The 19,320-nt window shown below is 46.2% G+C and overlaps 1 protein-coding gene across 1 annotated transcript in view; it reads right to left on the bottom strand.

Moving 5' to 3' along the window:
• The window catches only part of LOC119930855 (alpha-1,6-mannosyl-glycoprotein 4-beta-N-acetylglucosaminyltransferase-like), a 35,359-nt gene extending 29,799 nt beyond the window's left edge, over positions 1-5,560 (bottom strand). The window contains exon 1 of the mRNA XM_038749573.1: positions 5,330-5,560. The gene's annotated coding sequence lies outside the window, so the exon portion shown is untranslated. The remainder of the gene's footprint in view (positions 1-5,329) is intronic.
• Positions 5,561-19,320: the final 13,760 nt, after the last annotated feature.

Here is a 19,320-nt window from a genome sequence, read left to right as displayed (position 1 = left end):
CAAGGTGGTGGAGCTGGGATTTGAACCCATAACCTCTTACTCCCAAGCCCGGGCTCTTTCCATTGAGCCACGCGGCTTCTCTGGCGTCCTGGCCCATGTTCTACCCACCAGGCTATGCCATTTCCTGCTCCTTGTAGGCAGAGATCACACCTACCAACTCTTTAGTACTTTGCTCTCTCAGTTGCTTAGTACAGTGTCCTGCACGTAGTAAGCGCTTAATAAACAGCATTGACTGATGATAAGTTTTTTCCCTCTTTTCCAGCTGCTCTTTCCCGAAGCCAGCTGAGCGAGTCCATCTTGTCTTATGTCGTCGGGTCGTCTCCGACCCACACCACGGATACACCTCTCCCAGAACGTCCCACCTCCATCTGCAATCGTTCTGGTATTGGATCCATAGACTTTTCTCGGTAAAAATACAGAAGTGGTTTATCATCGCCTCCTTCCATGCAGTAAACCTGAGTCTTCGCCCTCGACTCTCTCCCGTGTCGCTGCTGCCCGGGACAGGTGAGTTTGGACTTGCAGCAGATTGCCTTCCACTCATTAGACACCTAGCCCGAGCTAGGAATGGAATGGACTCTCCCTCCCGTAGGCGAGACTGGTATTTATTTATTTTACTTGTACATATCTATTCTGTATGAAGTCCTTGGGAAGTATAAAACAAACAACATTTCCTTGCCCCCAAGGAGCGGAAGGATTCATTCATTCAATCATATTTATTGAGCACTTACTGCATGCAGAACACTATACTAATACCTGAAATATGTTTGTACAGATTTATTAGTCTATTTATTTATTTATTTTACTTGTACATATCTATTCTGTATGAAGTGCTTGGGAAGTATAAAACAAACGACATTTCCTTGCCCCCAAGGAGCGGAAGGATTCATTCATTCAATCGTATTTATTGAGCACTTACTGCATGCAGAACACTATACTAATACTTAGAAATATGTTTGTACAGATTTATTACTCTATTTATTTATTTATTTTACTTGTACCTATCTATTCTGTATGAAGTGCTTGGGAAGTATAAAACAAACGACATTTCCTTGCCCCCAAGGAGCGGAAGGAGTCATTCATTCAATCGTATTTATTGAGCACTTACAGCATGCAGAACACTATACTAATACTTAGAAATATGTTTGTACAGATTTATTACTCTATTTATTTATTTATTTTACTTGTACATATCTATTCTGTATGAAGTGCTTGGGAAGTATAAAACAAACGACATTTCCTTGCCCCCAAGGAGCGGAAAGAGTCATTCATTCAATCGTATTTATTGAGCACTTACTGCATGCAGAACACTATACTAATACTTAGAAATATGTTTGTGCATATTTATTAGTCTATTTATTTATTTATTTTACTTGTACATATCTATTCTGTATGAAGTGCTTGGGAATTATAAAACAAACAACATTTCCTTGCCCCCAAGGAGCGGAAGGATTCATTCATTCAATCGTATTTATTGAGCACTTACTGCATGCAGAACACTATACTAATACTTAGAAATATGTTTGTACAGATTTATTACTCTATTTATTTATTCATTTTACTTGTACATATCTATTCTATTTATTTTATTTTGTTAATATGTTTGGTTTTGTTCTCTGTCTCCCCCTTCTAGACTGTGAGCCCACTGTTGGGTAGGGACTGTCTCTATCTGTTGCCAACTTGGACTTCCCAAGCACTTAGTCCAGTGCTCTGCACACAGTAAGCGCTCAATAAATACGATTGATTGATTGAGAGATTGATTGACTCTCCCTCCCGTAGGCGAGACTGGTATTTATTTATTTTACTTGTACATATCTATTCTATTTATTTTATTTTGTTAATATGTTTGGTTTTGTTCTCTGTCTCCCCCTTCTAGACTGTGAGCCCGCTGTTGGGTAGGGACTGTCTCTATATGTTGCCGACTTGGACTTCCCAAGCGCTTAGTCCAGTGCTCTGCACGCAGTAAGCGCTCAATAAATATGATTGATTGATTGATTGATTGGTAGAGTACTGGAAACCCTCCCGGTGCGACCCTGAGAGGGGACAAGCGAATCCAGCCGGGGCTGGGTAATCCTCCCAGAAGGGTGGGCAAATCTCAATTCTGCTATATTTTCTCCAAACGTATGATTTACCCTGTTGTCCAAAACATCCGTTAGACCACAGGCGCCTGCCCCGGGAAAGGGTGGACACAAAACCAACAGGAAGTACACGAATGTGAGTGTATTTGTAGGAGGAAAGAGGCAGGGAGGTCACTAGGGCAAGTTGTACTGTGGCGGGAAGAAGCAGACAGAGAGAAGCAGCATGGCTCAGTGGAAAGAGCCCGGGCTTTGGAGTCAGAGGTCATGGGTTCAAATCCCGGCTCCGCCAACTGTCAGGCCTTCAAGGCCCTACTGAGAGCTCACCTCCTCCAGGAGGCCTTCCCACACTGAGCCCCTTCTTTCCTCTCCCCCCTCCATCCCCCCATCTTACCTCCTTCCCTTCCCCACAGCACCTGTATATATGTTTGTACATATTTATTACTCTATTTATTTACTTATTTATTTTACTCGTACATATCTATTCTATTTATTTTATTTTGTTAATATGTTTGGTTTTGTGTTCTCTGTCTCTCCCTTCTAGACTGTGAGCCCACTCTTTGGTAGGGACTGTCTCTACATGTTGCCAACTTGTACTTCCCAAGCGCTTAGTACAGTGCTCTGCACACAGTAAGCGCTCAATAAATACGATTGATTGATTGTCAGCTGTGTGACTTTGGGCAAGTCACTTCACTTCTCTGTGCCTCAGATCCCTCATCTGTAAATGGGGATGAATCCCGTGAGCCCCCCGAGGGACAACCTGATCACCTTGTCACCTCCCCAGGGCTTAGAACAGTGCTTTGCACATAGTAAGTGCTTAATAAATGCCATCATTATTAATTATTATTATCATTATTATTATTATTATTCTGCTAAGAAGGGGGCCTGGGAGATTCTGTGAGCTGGAATGCAGGAGACTGAATGACGTGCCCATGGAAGTTTGAGTTCTTAGCCGCTCATTATCAGCTCTTAATTCTTCACTTCATGCATCTGCCCCCTGTAAAAGCTATTCTTTCATTCATTCATTCATTCATTCAATCGTATTTATTGAGCGCTTACTTGTGCAGAGCACTGTACTAAGCGCTTGGGAAGTCCAAGTTGGCAACATATAGAGATGGTCCCTACCCAACAGTGGGCTCACAGTCTAGAAGGCTCACAGTCTAGAAGATTCTTTCATCCCTCCCTACTCCCCAACTGGTTCTCTTCATAATAATAATAATGATAATAATAATAATAATGGTATTTGCTAAGCGCTTACTATGTGCCAAGCACTGTTCTAAGCGCTGGGGGAAATACAAGGTTGTCCCACGTGGGGCTCACAGTCTTCATCCCCATTTTACGGATGAGTTAACTGAAGCACAGAGAAGTGAAGTGACTTGCCCTAAGTCACACAGCTCCTAAGTGGCGGAGCCGGGATTAGAACCCATGACCTCTGACTCCCAAGCCCGGGCTCTTTCCACTGAGCCACTCTGCTTCTCTATGACTTCATCCCAGTCAAGCCTCTAGCATAGTCTTTGCCACACTCCCTTTTTTTCCCCAGTAAACCTGCCTTATAGTGTCCAGTGCTTAGAACAGTGCTTTGCACATAGTAAGTGCTTAACAAATACCATTATTATTATTATTATTATAGAGAAGCAGCAAGGCCTAGTGGAAAGAGCAGTCCTGGGAGTCAGAAAGACTGGGTTTCTAATCCCAGCTCCGCCCATGGTCTGTCGTGTGACCTTGGGCATGTCACTTAACTTCTCTGTGCCTCAGTTCCCTCATCTGCAAAATTCATTCAATCGTATTTATTGAGCGCTACTGTGTGCAGAGCACTGTACTAAGCGCTTGGGAAGTACAAGTTGGCAACAGATAGAGACAGTCCCTACCCAACAACGGGCTCACAGTCTAGAGGATTCAATATCTGTTCTTCCTCCTGCTTCTGTGAGCCCCATGTGGGACCTGATTACCTTCTATCTACCCCAGTGTTTAGTACAGCTCGCATAGTGAATGCTTAAGAAATATTATTGTACATATTTATTCTACTTATTTTATTTTGTTAATATGTTTTGTTTTGTTCTCTGTCTCCCCCTTCTAGACTGTGAGCCCACTGTTGGGCAGGGACCGTCTCTATATGTTGCCAACTTGGACTTCCCAAGCGCTTAGTACAGTGCTCAGCACACAGTAAGCGCTCAATAAATATGATTGAATGAATGAATGAACGAATGCCACATGTCTGCTGTATGACCCTGGGCAAGTCACTTAAGTTCTCTGGGCCTCAGTTTCCTCATCTGTAAAATGGGGATGAAGAGTGTGAGCACCATGTGGAACAGGGACTGTGTCCAACCTGATCTACTCCAGTGCATAGAACAGTGCTTGGCACATAGTAAGCGCTTAGCAAGTACCATTATTATGTCCTTAACCAATTACTATTATTCTTATTAGAAAATGCTTAACAGATATATTATTATTATTGTTACGAGAAGCAGCACGACGTAGTGGCTGCACAGACCTGAGAATCAGAAGGTCATGGGTTCCACTTCCCTCTCCGCCACTTTTCTGCTGTGTGACCTCGGGCAAGTCACTTGACTTCTCTGGGCCTCAGCCACCTCATCTGTAAAATGGGGATGGAGACCGTGAGCACCCTCCTCGGGACAGGGACTGTGTCCGGCCTGAGTTGCTTGTATCCACCACAACATTTAGTGCAGTGCCTGGCGCCCAGTAAGCCCTGAACAAGTGCCACAGTTATTATCATTATTAGTCAGGAAATCCACTCCAATAAAGGAGGCAAAGGATAGGGAGGAAGGAAAAGGTGAAAGGACAGTAAGCGCTCAATAAATACGATTGATGATGATTGATGATGAAAGGAGCAGAGACTCCCCTCACCCCCAATTTGATTTGAGACAGTCTTCCCAGCTCCCTCGTCTTGGCAGCCTTGCTAAGTTCGAGAGGAGCCGGCCTGGTCCCACTCAACCCATTCATTCATTCAACCGTATTTATCGAGCGCTTACTGCGCACAAAGCACTGTACTAAGCGCTTGGGAGAGCGCAATACAACAACGAACGGACCCACTCCCTCCCACCTCGAGCTTGCAGCCTGGGCCTGGGATGGACAATCCGAGTGGCAGCCCCGGAGCCTCCTTCAGCCCAAAAGACTTCCGAGGAAACCCAAGCTGGGGGAGAAAAGGCAGGAGGAATCAGCAGTAGGTGGGCCGCTGAAGCCCCTTACCTTTCTCTGCGGGGTGAAAGAGGTTGGGGAAGAGGGATGACCTCACTTACTCTTCTGAAGAAGAAGGAAGAGGTTGACAGGGCTCAGGAGGAAGCCGGACGCTTGGGTTCCTTGGGTGGGAGGAGCCGCGGATCTACGGTTGGGTCTCGGAAGACGGGGGAGAGCCCAGAGAGTCCAATGTTGAGGACTTTAGCGGACGGGGGCCACCCCAAACCCTAAACACGGCGGCCTCCGTGAAGAGAAGAGGACCAGAAACGATTCAAGCGCTTAGTACAGTGCTCTGCACATAGTAAGCGCTCAATAAATACGATTGATGATGATGATTCCCCGAGTTCGCCGGGTGTGCCTGCGTGCCAAAGAGGAACTGAATTTGAACGCAAGGTCCCCAGTTACACCTCACGCTTGTTTGCTTTGTATTTCTTTCCCAGTTTCCTGTTATTGCTTCACACTTGCCCTTTAGCTCTCCTGTCCCAGAACTCGAACCCTGACTTCTAATGGAGTGGGGGATTGCGGCCGCTCTGGGCAGGTGGGGGCGGGACGGGGAGATTATGAGGGTAATTCAGCCCCCGGAGGATTTACAGGCAGTTTAGTGGTAATGATAATCAGTATTTATTGTCAGCTGAGTGCAATGCACTGTATGAAGTGGTTGGGAAGTATAAAACAAACAACATTTCCTTGCCCCCAAGGAGCGGAAGGATTCATTCATTCAATCATATTTATTGAGCACTTACTGCATGCAGAACACTATACTAACACTTAGAAATACGATTGATTGAAAGCCAAGGGTTGGTGAGGAAGTGGAGGCAGAGCTGAGTGTTTGGGCAGGGAGAATCTGGGTAGTAGCCCTTCGTTTGAGTAGCCCAGGAGCTCCCTTGCTTCCTGGCTCAAGGGTCAGTTATTGGTCCCCTTCTGTTCTCTATCTACACTCACTCCCTCGGTGAACTCATCCACTCCCACGGCTTCAACTGTCATCTCTACGCAGATGACACCCAAATCTACATCTCTGCCCCTGCTCTCTCTCCCTCCCTTCAGGCTCGGGTCTCCTCCTGCCTTCAGGACATCTCCATCTGGGTGTCTGCCCGCTATCTGAAACTCAATATGTCCAAGACTGAACTCCTTATCTTCCCTCCCAAACCCTGCCCTCTCCCTGACTTTCCCATCACTGTAGACAGCACTACCATCCTTCCCGTCTCACAAGCCCACAACCTTGGTGTCATCCTCGACTCCGCTCTCTCGTTCACCCCACACATCCAATCCGTCACCAAAACCTGCTGGTCTCACCTTTGCAGGATCCGCCCTTTCCTTTCCATCCAAACTGCTACCTTGTTGGTTCAACCTCTCCTCCTATCCCGACTGGATTACTGCATCATCCTCCTCTCTGATCTCCCATCCTCCTGTCTCTCCTGGCTTCAGTCTACACTTCACGCCGCTGCCCAGATTATCTTCCTACAGAAGAGCTCTGGGCATGTCACTCCCCTCCTCAAAAATCTTCAGTGGCTGCCTGTCAACTTACGCATCAAGCAAAAACTCCTCACTCTCGGCTTCAAGGCTGTCCATCACCTCGCCCCCTCCTACCTCACCTCCCTTCTCTCCTTCTCCAGCCCAGCCCGCACCCTCCACTCCTCTGCCGCTCACCTCCTCACTGGGCCTCGTTCTCGCCTGTCCCGCCGTCGACCCCCGGCCCACATCCTCCCTCTGGCCTGGAATGCCCTCCCTTCACACATCCACCAAAATCGCTCTTTTCCTCCCTTCAAGGCCCTACTGAGAGCTCACCTCCTCCAGGAGGCCTTCCCAGACTGAGCCCCCTCTTTGCTCTGCTCCTCCCCCATCACCCCCACTCCCTCCCTCTACCCTGCCCCTTTCCCCTCCCCACAGCATTACACTATTACTCTATTTTATTAATGATGTGCATATATCTATAATTCTATTTATTTATTCTGATGGCATTGACACTCGTCTACTTCTTTAGTTTTGCTGTCTGTCTCCCCCTTCTAGACCGTGAGCTCGTTGTTGGGTAGGGATCGTCTCTATCTGTTGCCAAATTGTACTTTCCAAACGCTTAGTACAGCGCTCTGCCCACAGTTAGCGCTCAATAAATATGATTGAATGAATGAATGAACGGCTGTGGTGAACAGCAGTCCCCGCCAAGCCCACCAGCTGGAAATTCTGGCTATTTCTGTTCCGGTTCTTCCCATCTGTAACAAGAAAACTAGGGCAATTTAACCAGGGAGGGTCTTTCAGGCTCCCACTCAGTCCCCTTGAGCCGGTTTCAGCTCTCGGCTCGGTCATTACACACCTGTCTCGATGGCCTCCTTGGACGCCCCCCCTTCGCCAAGGACCAGGCCTCCTCCCTTCTTGATTCCCGTGGGGTGCAGGAATCCACTCTGGCTCCGGGGAATTACTTATTTATATGTCTGAAAGCCGATTCTCAGGTCAAGAGCAGGGAAGAGCCACAAGATTCAACTCTCAACTTGCCATCTAGTCTCTCCCGGTCTCCACCTTTTTTTTTTTTTAAAAAAAAATGATATTTATTCAGTGCTTGTGGCAGGGAAGAGCCACAAGATTCAACTCTCAACTTGCCATCTATTCTCTCACAATCTCCACCTTTTTTTTAAAAAAAAAAAAGATATTTATTCAGTGCTTGTGGCAGGGAAGAGCCACAAGATTCAACTCTCAACTTCCCATCTATTCTCTCCCGATCTCCACCTTTTTTTTTTTAATAATGATATTTAGTCAGTGCTTGTGGCAGGGAAGAGCCACAAGATTCAACTCTCAACTTGCCATCTATTCTCTCCCGGTCTCCACCTTTTTTTTAAAAATAATGATATTTATTCAGTGCTTGTGGCAGGGAAGAGCCACAAGATTCAACTCTCAATTTGTCATCTATTCTCTCCCGGTCTCCACCTTTTTTTTTTTTTAATAATGATATTTAGTCAGTGCTTGTGGCAGGGGAGAGCCACAAGATTCAACTCTCAACTTGCCATCTATTCTCTCCCGGGTCTCCACCTTTTTTTTTTTTAATAATGATATTTAGTCAGTGCTTGTTGCAGGGAAGAGCCACAAGATTCAACTCTCAACTTGCCATCTATTCTCTCCCGGTCTCCACCTTTTTTTTTTAATAATGATATTTATTCAGTGCTTGTGGCAGGGAATAGCCACACGATTCAATTCTCAACTTGCCATTTATTCTCTCCCAATCTCCACCTTATTTTTTTTAAATAATGATATTTATTCAGTGTTTGTGGCAGGGAATAGCCACAAGATTCAACTCTCAACTTGCCATCTATTCTCTCCCTGTCTCCACCTTTTTTTTAAAAAAATAATGATATTTGTTCAGTGCTCACAAAGTGCCAGGCACTGAACTAAATGCCGGGGTAGATGCAAGCTAATCAGGTGGGACACAGTCCCTGTCCAACTTTTATTTTAATTTGTTAGGTGCTTACTGTGTGCCAGGTACTGTGCTAAGCACTGGGGTAGGTACAAGATAATCGGGTTTGACAATCCCTATCCCATAAAGGGCTCACAATCTTAATCCCCATTTTACAGATGAGGGAACTGAGGTACTGAGAAGTTAAGTGACTTACCCAAGGTCACATAGTAGATAAGAAGCAGCCTGGCTCAGCAGAAAGAGCCCGGGCTTGGGAGTCAGAGGTCATGGGTTCTAATCCCGACTCCACCACTTGTCAGCTGTGTGACTTTGGGCAAGTCACTTTACTTCTCTGGGCCTCAGTTCCCGCATCTGTAAAATGGGGATTAAGACTGTGAGCCCCCCCCCCCGGGACACCCTGATCACCTTGTAACCTCCCCAGCGCTTAGAACAGTGCTTTGCACTTAGTAAGCACTTAATAAATGCCATTATTATTATTATTATTATTAGTTAAGCGCTTACAATGTGCCAAGCACTGTTCTAAACACTGGGTGGGTGGATGGGGCCGCGAAGCAGCATGGCTCAAGGGAAAGAGCATGGGCTTGGGAGTCAGAGGTCATGGGTTCAAATCCCGCCTCTGCCAATTAATAATAATAATACTGATGATGGCATTTATTAAGCGCTTACTATGTGCAAAGCACCATTCTTAGCGCTGGGGGGATACAACGTAATCAGGTGGTCCCATGTGGGGCTCACAGTCTTCATCCCCATTTTACAGATGAGGTAACTGAGGCCCAGAGAAGTGAAGTGACTTGCCCAAATTCACACAGCTGACAAGCGGCGGAGCCGGGATTAGAACCCATGACCCCTGACTCCAAAGCTCGGGCTCTTTCTACTGAACCACACTGCTTCTCTAGTTGTCAACTGACAATAGCCAGTTGTCAGCTGTGTGATCTTGGGCAAGTCACTTCACTTCTCTGTGCCTCAGTTACCGCATCTGTAAAATGGGGATGAAGACTGTGAGCCCCCCGTGGGACAACCGGATTACCTTGTATCCTCCCCAGCGCTTAGAACCATGCTGTGCACATAGTAAGCGCTTAACAAATGCCATCATTATTATTCCAGTAAATTGGGTTGGACACAGTCCCTGTCAATCATTCATTCATTCATTCAATAGTATTTGTTGAGTGCTTACTGTGTGCAGAGCACTGTACTAAGCGCTTGGGAAGTCCAAGTTGGCAACATATAGAGACGGTCCCTACCCAACAACGGGCTCACAGTCCCACAAGGGGCTCGAAGTCTTAACCCCCATTTCATAGCTGAGGTAGCTGAGGCCCAGAGAAATGAAGTGCCTTGCCCAAAGACACACATCATAGACAAGCGGCAGAGCCGGGATTAGAACTCAGGTCCTCTGACTCCCAAGCCCCTGGTCTTCATTCATTCACTCAATCGTATTTATTGAGCGCTTACTGTGTGCAGAGCACTGCACTAAGCGCTTGGGAAGTCCAAGTTGGCAACATATAGAGACGGTCCCTACCCAACAGCGGGTTCACAGTCTAGAAGGGGGAGATAGAGAACAAAACAAAGCATATTAACAAAATAAAATAAATAGAATAAGCATGTCCAAATAAAATAAATCAATCAATAAATAGAGTAATAAATACGTCCAAACATATATACATATATACAGGTGCTGTGGGGAGGGGAAGGAGGTAAGGCGGGGGGGGATGGGGAGGAGGGGGAGAGGAATGAGGGGGCTCCTAATCCTGCTTCTCTAATTGTCAACTGTCAATAGCCAATTGTCAGCTGGGTGATCTTGGGCAAGTCACTTCACTGCCCTGTGCCTCAGTTACCACATCTGTAAAATGGGGATGAAGACTGTGAGCCCCACGTGGGACTACCAGATAACCTTGTTATCTTTTAGACACAGTCTTTTAGACTGTGAGCCCACTGTTGGGTAGGGACTGTCTCTATGTGTTGCCAATTTGTACTTCCCAAGCGCTTAGTACAGTGCTCTGCACATAGTAAGCGCTCAATAAATACGATTGATTGATTGTATCCTCCCCAGCACTTAGAACCCTGCTCTGCACATGGCCTGGTCTTGCCCCTGGGCCATGCTGCTTCTTAAAGAGCATGGGCCTAGGCGTCAGAGGGTCTGGGTTCTAGTCCTGCTCTGTCGCTTTTCTGCTGTGTGACCTTGGACAGATTACTTTACTTCTCTGTGCCTCAGTTCCCTCATCTGTAAAATGGGGATGAAGACTGTGAGCCCCCCGTGGGGCAAACTAGTATCTATTCCAGAGTGTAGAACAGTGCTTGGCACATAGTAAGCGCTTAACAAACACCAACATTATTGCTATTATTCTCTGTACCTCAGTTGCCTCCTCTGGAAAATGGGGTTTAAATCCTACTCCCTCCTACTTAGACTGTGAGCTCCATTTAGGATAGATTGTGTCCAACCTGATTATCTTGAATCCACCCCAGCACTTGCTAGGGTGCTTGGCACACGGGACGAGTTTACAAATATAAATCTTTTGGACCGTTGAAAAGTTCACTGCTGAAACTGCAGATGTGACTTCTGTGAACGCAGTTGATGAAAGAATTGTGTTGCCTGGACTGGGAGGAGCCTGAAATCCTGTTGCTCCTTTGATGTTCGTCATAAAGCCCGGTTGTTGGGTAGGGACCGTCTCTCTATGTTGCCGATTTGTACTTTCCAAGTGCTTAGTACAGCGCTCTGCACATAGTAAGCGCTCAATAAATACGACTGAATGAATAGAGAAGCGGTGTGGCTTGGTGGAAAGAGTGTGGATCAATCAATCAATCAATTCAACGGAGTGAAGCGGACATTATTCCCATCTTCAAAGATCTTCTGCTCTACCACGGGAGGCAGACACTAAAATAGTGCAGAAGGGAGGAAGGAAAAGGGAATGTAGCGATGAGTTTGTGCTTAAGCAATAGGGAATGTAAGAGATGTGCATAAGTGGTAGAGGCGGTTGGGAGTATAATAGTACTTTAGAGGGGGGGAGTGGTGAAGGAACAGCTGGAGAATTTAACTCTGAGGAGATGGGAGACCAACTGGGAAAAGCCTCTTGGAAGAGATGTGATTTCAGGAGGGTTTGGAGGATGGGGAGAGCTATGGCCTGTCAGGTTTGAAGTGGGAGGGAATTCCAGGCTGGGGGAAGGGGGTAAAGCGGGGGCTTGGTGGGCAGAGTGACTAGGATAATTTGAGAGGAATGAAGAGTGCAAGATGGAGTGTAGTAGGAGGAAGTTGGTGGGTTAAAAAGGAGGAACCTGAGGTCAGGAGTTTCTGCTTGGGGTGAAGAGATAGGGGGAACCACTGTGGGTTCTTGAATAACGGGGAGATGTGGGCTGAACAACATTTCGGAAAAACGGTCCAGGCAGCAGAGTGATGTGTGGCCTGGGGACGGGGGAGACTGGATGCACGGAGGCTAGGGTGAAGGCCGATGCAACAAGAGAAGCAGCGTGGCTTGGTGTCGGGAGCATGGGCTTGGGAGTCAGAGGGTGTGGGTTCTAATTCCGCCTCCACCACTTGTCTGCTGTGCAAGAAGCAGAGAAGCAGAGTGGCTCAGTGGAAAGAGCCCGGGCTCTGGAGTCAGAGGTCGTGGGTTCAAATCCCGGCTCTGCCAATTGTCAGCTGTGTGACTTTGGGCAAGTCACTTCACTTCTCTGGGCCTCCGTTACCTCTTCTGTAAAATGGGGATGAAGACTGTGAGCCCCCCCGTGGGACAACCTGATCACCTTGTATCCCCCCCCCCAGCGCTTAGAACAGTGCTTTGCACATAGTAAGCGCTTAATAAATGCCATTGTTATTATTATTTTCTGTGCCTCAGTTCCCTCATCTGTAAAATGGGGATTAAGATTGTGAGCCCCACGTGGGATGACCTGATTACCTTGTATCTACCCCAACGCTTAGAAGGGCGCTTGGCACAGAGTAAGCGCTTAACAGATACCATAATTCTTAAGCGCTTAGTACAGTGCTCTGCACGCAGTATGCGCTCAATAAATACGATTGAATGAATAGTCAAACTGGGACAGGACGAGAGCCTGGACCAGCTCGGTAACTGTTTGGACAGTGAGGAAGGGGTGGGTCTTGGAATTGTTATGGAGGAAGCACTGCCGGGGTTTGGCAACGGATTGACTCCAGGACTTGAAAGAGAGGGAGGAGTCAAGAATAATATCAAGGTTACGTGCTCAAAATCAATCAATCGTATTTATTGAGCGCTTACTGTGTGCAGAGCACTGTACTATGCGCTTGGGAAGTACAAGTTGGCAACATATAGAGACAGTCTAAAACAAAAAAAGAGGGGAGGATGGTGATGTTGTCGACTGAGAAGAGGCGTGGCCTAGCTGAAGGAGCACAGTCCTGGGAGTCCGAGGATCTAATCCCGGCGCTGCCACTCGTCCGCTATGGGATCCTGGGCAAGCTGTTTAACTTCTCTATGCCTCAATTGCTTCATCTGTAAAATGGGGATTAAGACTGTGAGCCCCACATAGGGATGTGGACGGTGTCTTATCTACCTCTCTGCTTAGTACAGTGCCTGGCACATAAATAATAATAATAATAAGCGCTTACTATGTGTCAGGCACTCTACTAAGCGCTGGGGTAGATAAAAGCAAATCAGGTTGGATACGGTCCCTGTCCCCCATGGGGCTCCGTCTCAATCTCCATTTTACAGACAAGGTAACTGAGGCACAGAGAAGTGAAGTGACTTACCCAGGTTCACACGGAAGACAAGCAGAGGAGCAGGGATTGGAACCCATGACCTTCTGACTCCTAGACCTGGCTTCTTCTATTAAGCACTTAACCAACATGATGAAAAAAGCAGCTAAAAACTGCGATAGGAAAGTGGAGGAGAGGGTCTGAGAGGGAAGATGAGACTTCACTGTTGGGTAGGGACCGTCCCTATATGCTTGGACTTCCCAAGCGCTTAGTACAGTGCTCTGCACACAGTGAGCGCTCAATAGATACGATTGAATGAATGAGGACTTCAGTTTTGGACATACTGAGCTTGACGTGCCGGGGGGGGTCACCTGCGGTAAGCGGTGTCCTGGGGATGGGAGGAAGATTGCAGAGCGGGAGAGAGGGCCGGTCCGGAGGGCGGATTTGGGAGTCGACCATGGAGGTGTAGTAGGCGAAGCCATGGGAGCAGATGAGTTCCCAAGGGAGGGTGAGTAAAGTGAACAGAGGACGGGACCGAAACAGCTCTGAGGGACACCCGTAGTTGGGGACGAGGGGGAGAAGCAGATTAGGTGAAAGAGATGGGGAAGCATTGGCCACAGAGCAGAGAGGCCTCTCCCACCCTTCAATCAATCAATCAATCAATCAATCGTATTTATTGAGCGCTTACTGTGTGCAGAGCACTGTACTAAGCGCTTGGGAAATCCAAGTTGGCAACATATAGAGACAGTCCCTACCCAACAGTGGGCTCACAGTCTAAAAGGGGGGAGACAGAGAACAAAACCAAACATACTAACAAAATAAAATAGAATAGATATGTACAAGTAAAATAAATAGAGTAATAAATATGTACAAACATATATACATATATACAGGCACTGTGGGGAAGGGAAGGAGGTAAGACGGTGGGCGGATGGAGAGGGGGACGAGGGGGAGAGGACCCTAAGCTAGTTGTGGGCAGGGAATGTGTCTGCTTATTGTTCATTCATTCACTCAATCGTATTTATTGAGCGCTTACTGGGTGCGGAGCGCTTGGGAAGTCCAAGTTGGCAACATCTAGAGACGGTCCCTACCCAACAGCGGGCTCACGGTCTAGAAGGGGGAGACAGACAACAAAACAAAACATAGTAACAAAATTAAATAAATAGAATAGATATGTACAAATACAATAAATAGAGTAATAAATATGTACAAACATATATACAGGTGCTGTGGGGAGGGGAAGGAGGTAAGGAGGGGCAATATTGTGATATTGCACTCTCCCGAGCGGACCGTGGCTTAGTGGAAAGAGCCCGGGCTTGGGAGTCAGAGGTCGTGGGTTTGAATCCCGGCTCCGCCACTTATCAGCTGTGTAACTTGGGGCGAGTCACTTCACTTCTCTGGGCCTCAGTTCCCTCGTCTGTAAAATGGGGATGAAGACTGTGAGCCCCCCGTGGGACAGCCTGATCACCTTGTAAACTCCCCAGCGCTTGGAACAGTGCTTTGCACATAATAAGTGCTTAATAAATGCCATTATTATTATTATTGTATCTATCCCAGTGCTTAGAACAGTGTTTTGCACATAATAAGCGCTTAATAAATGCCATTATTATTATTATTGTATCTATCCCAGTGCTTAGAACAGTGCTTTGCACATAATAAGCGCTTAATAAATGCCATTATTATTATTATTATATCTATCCCAGTGCTTTGCACATAATAAGTGCTTAATAAATGCCATTATTATTATTATTGCATCTATCCCAGTGCGTAGAACAGTGCTTGGCACATAGTAAGTGCTTAACAAATACCACCATTATTATTATCAATAATAAAATCATTCATTCATTCAATTATACTTATTGAATGCTGACCGTGTGCCGAGTATTGTACTAAGCACTTGGAAAAGTACAACAGTAAGCAGTGACAATCATTGCCTGCCCACAACGAGCTTACAGGTTAGAAGGGAATAATAAAAATGTACGATTGAATGAATGGCTAAATGCAAGCCTCCTCCAAGAGGCCTTCCCCGACTAAGTTCTCCTTTCCTCTTCTCCCGCTCCCTCTGCATCACCCTGACGTGCTCGCTTAATTCATCCCCCGCTTTCTGTCCCACGGCACTTACGTACATACCCGTAATTTATTTATTTATATTAATGGCCGCCTACCTTCATTACGCCGATGATACAACCCTCCTAGCAGAAAGTGAAGGAGATTTGAAGGGCTTATTATTAAAAGTGAAGAAACAGAGCAAAATGACGGGCCAACGTTTGAATGTCAAGGAAACAACGATCATGACAACTGGAAGTTTTAACACATCACTCTATTTTACTTGGACATATTTACTATTCTGTTTATGTTGTTAATGATGTGCACATAGCTTTAATTCGATTTTGACGCCTGTGTACGTGTTTTGTTTTGTTATCCGTCTCCCCCTTCCAGACTGTGAGCCCGTTGTTGGGTAGGGGCCGTCTCTATCTGTTGCCGACTTGTACTTCCCAAGCGCTTAGTACAGTGCTCTGCACTCAGTAAGCGCTCAGTAAATACGATTGAATGAATCTGTAGTGGATGGAGAGAAGATTGAAATAGTTGACAGTTTTTCCTCTCCTGAGGTCGATGATCAATAATAAAGGAACGAGTGGTCACGAAATACACTGATAAATGTTAGGAAGACTTGCGGTCACGAGATGTGCTGATGTGACAGTTGCCACGAAAATACAAATCGTCAATTCTATGGTGTTTCCAGGAACGGTGTGTGGATCTGAAAGCTGGAAAGTGAAAAAACCGGATAGGAAGAACATCATTTCTTTTGTAATGGAGAAGCAGCGTGGCTCAGTGGAAAGAGCCCGGGCTTTGGAGTCAGAGGTCATGGGTTCAAACCCCGGCTCCGCCAACTGTCAGCTGGGTGACTCTGGGCAAGTCACTTCACTTCTCTGGGCCTCAGTTCCCTTATCTGTCAAATGGGGATGAAGACTGTGAGCCCCCCGTGGGATAACCTGATCACCTTGTAATAATAATAATGATAATGATGGCATTTATTAAGCGCTTACTGTGTGCAGGGCACTGGTCTAAGCGCTGGGGTGGTTACAAGGTGATCAGGTTGTCGCATGTGGGGCTCACCTTGTAATAATAATAATGATGGCATTTATTAAGCGCTTACTATGTGCAGGGCACTGTTCTAAGCACTGGGGTGGTTACAAGGTGATCAGGTTGTCCCATGTGGGGTTCACCTTGTAATAATAATAAAAATGATAATGATGGCATTTATTAAGCGCTTACTATGTGCAGGGCACTGTTCTAAGCGCTGGGGTGGTTACAAGGTGACCAGGTTGTCTCATGTGGGGCTCACCTTGTAATGATGATAATAATAGTGATGACATTTATTAAGTGCTTACTATGTGCAGGGCACTGTTCTAAGTGAATAATGATGGCATTTATTAAGCGCTTACTATGTGCAGGGCACTGTTCTAAGCACTGGGGTGGTTACAAGGTGATCAGGTTGTCCCACGTGGGGCTCACCTTGTAATGATAATAATAATAATGATGGCATTTATTAAGCGCTTACTATGTGCAGGGCACTGTTCTAAGCGCTGGGGTGGTTACAAGGTGATCAGGTTGTCCCACGTGGGGCTCACCTTGTAATGATAATAATAATAATGATGGCATTTATTAAGCGCTTACTATGTGCAGGGCACTGTTCTAAGCGCCGGGGTGGTTACAGGGTGATCAGGTTGTCCCACGGGGGGCTCACAGTCTTCATCCCCATTTTCCAGATGAGGGAACTGAGGCCCAGAGAAGTGAAGCGACTTGCCCAAAGTCACCCAGCTGACAAGTGGCGGAGCCGGGATTAGAACCCATGACCTCTGACTCCAAATAATAATAATAATGATGACGGTATTTGTTAAGCACTTACTATGTGCAAAGCACTGTTCGAAGCTCTGGGGAGGTTACAAGGTAATCAGGTTGTCCCACGGGGGGCTCACAGTCTACATCCCCATTTTCCAGATGAGGGAACTGAGGCCCAGAGAATTGAAGCGACTTGCCCAAAGTCACCCAGCTGACAAGTGGCAGAGCCGGGATTTGAACCCATGACCTCTGACTCCAAAGCCCGGGCTCTTTCCCCTGAGCCATGCTGTGCTTAGAACAGTGTTTTGCACATAGTAAGCACTTAGTAAATGGCATTATTGTTGTTAATAGAGTAGTAGTGACTGTGAGCCCGCTGTTGGGTAGGGACCGTCTTTATATGTTGCCAACTTGTACTTCCCAAGCGCTTAGTACAGTACTCTGCACACAGTCTCCTTCCCCTCCCCACAGCACCTGTATATATGTATATATGTTTGTACGTATTTATTACTCTATTTATTTTATTTGTACAGACTTATTCTATTTATTTTATTTTGTTAATATGTTTTGTTTTGTTGTCTGTCTCCCCCTTCTAGACTGTGAGCCCACTGTTGGGTAGGGACTGTATCTATATGTTGCCAACTTGGACTTCCCAAGCGCTTAGTACAGTGCTTTGCACATAGTAAGTGCTTAATAAATGCCATTATTATTATTATTATTGTTAATAGAGAAGCAGCGTGGCTCAGTGGAAAGAGCACAGGCTTTGGAGTCAGAGGTCATGGGTTCAAATCCCGGCTCCGCTAATTGTCAGCTGGGTGACTTTGGGCAAGTCACTTCACTTCTCTGGGCCTCAGTGACCTCATCTGTAAAATGGGGATTAAGACTGTGAGTCCCCTCTGGGACAACGTGATTGCCTTGTAACCTCCCCAGTGCTTAGAACAGTGCTTTGCACACAGTAAGTGTTCAACAAATATGATTGAATGCATGAGTGAGTGAATGAGTGAATGAATGAGTGAATGAATGAATAAGTGACTGAATGAATGAGTGAGTGACTGAATGAGTGAGTGAATGAATGAGTGAAGAGTGAGTGACTGAATGAGTGAGTGAATGAATGAGTGAAGAGTGAGTGAATGAATGAGTGACTGAATGAAAGGGTGAGTGAATGAATGAATGAGTGAAGACTGAGTGAGTGAATGAATGAGAGAGAGAAAGAAAGAAAGAATGAATGAATGAATGAGTGAATGAGTGAATGATGAGTGAGTGACTGAATAAATGAGTGACTGAATGAATGAGTGAAGAGTGAAAGAAAGAATGAATGAGTGAATGAATGAGTGAAGAGTGAGTGAATGAATGAGTGAAGAGTGAAAGAAAGAATGAATGAATGAGTGAATGAATGTATGAGTGAGTGAATGAGTGAATGAATGATGAGTGAGTGACTGAATGAATAAGTGAGTGACTGAATGAATGAGTGAGTGAGTGAATAAATGAATGAGTGAATGAATGAGTGAATGAGGAAAGAAAGAGAGAAAGAATGAGTGAATGAATGAGTGAAGAGTGAGTGAATGAATGAGTGAGAAAGAAAGAAAGAATGAATGAATGAGTGAATGAATGTATGAGTGAGTGAATGAGTGAATGAGTGATGAGTGATTGACTGAATGAATAAGTGAGTGACTGAATGAATGAGTGAGTGAGTGAATAAATGAATGAGTGAACGAATGAGTGAATGAGGAAAGAAAGAGAGAAAGAGAAAGAAAGAGGAATGAATGAATGAATGAGTGAGTGAATGAGGAAAGAAAGAAAGAAAGAGAGAAAGAAAGAAGAAAGAAAGAAAGAAAGAGAGAAAGAAAGAAAGAAAGAATGAATGAATGAATGAATGAATGACTAAGCAAGAAAGGCCCGTCCCCCAGCCGCCCCGCCCCCAACGGCGGTGTGGTCTGGTCCGGCCGTTCCGGCGCCGAGCGATGACGTCATCACCCCCCGCGACGGGTCAGAGCGGGTGGGGTCTCGCGAGAGCGGCGGGCGAAGTCTCGCGAGAGCGGCGGCCGTCGGGGCTGGGATGGCCACGGCGGCGGCGTCGCCGTGGTGGTGGTGTTGTTGGTGGTGGTGCGGGTCCGAGCGTCGGGCGGCCGAGGCAGGTGGGCGGCGGCGGTGGTGGT

This window comes from Tachyglossus aculeatus, chromosome 7, assembly GCF_015852505.1.
Source record: "Tachyglossus aculeatus isolate mTacAcu1 chromosome 7, mTacAcu1.pri, whole genome shotgun sequence".
Classification (NCBI taxonomy): domain Eukaryota; kingdom Metazoa; phylum Chordata; class Mammalia; order Monotremata; family Tachyglossidae; genus Tachyglossus; species Tachyglossus aculeatus.
The sequence above is the reverse complement of the archived record's forward strand: the minus strand, read 5'-3'. Positions and strand labels throughout refer to the sequence as shown.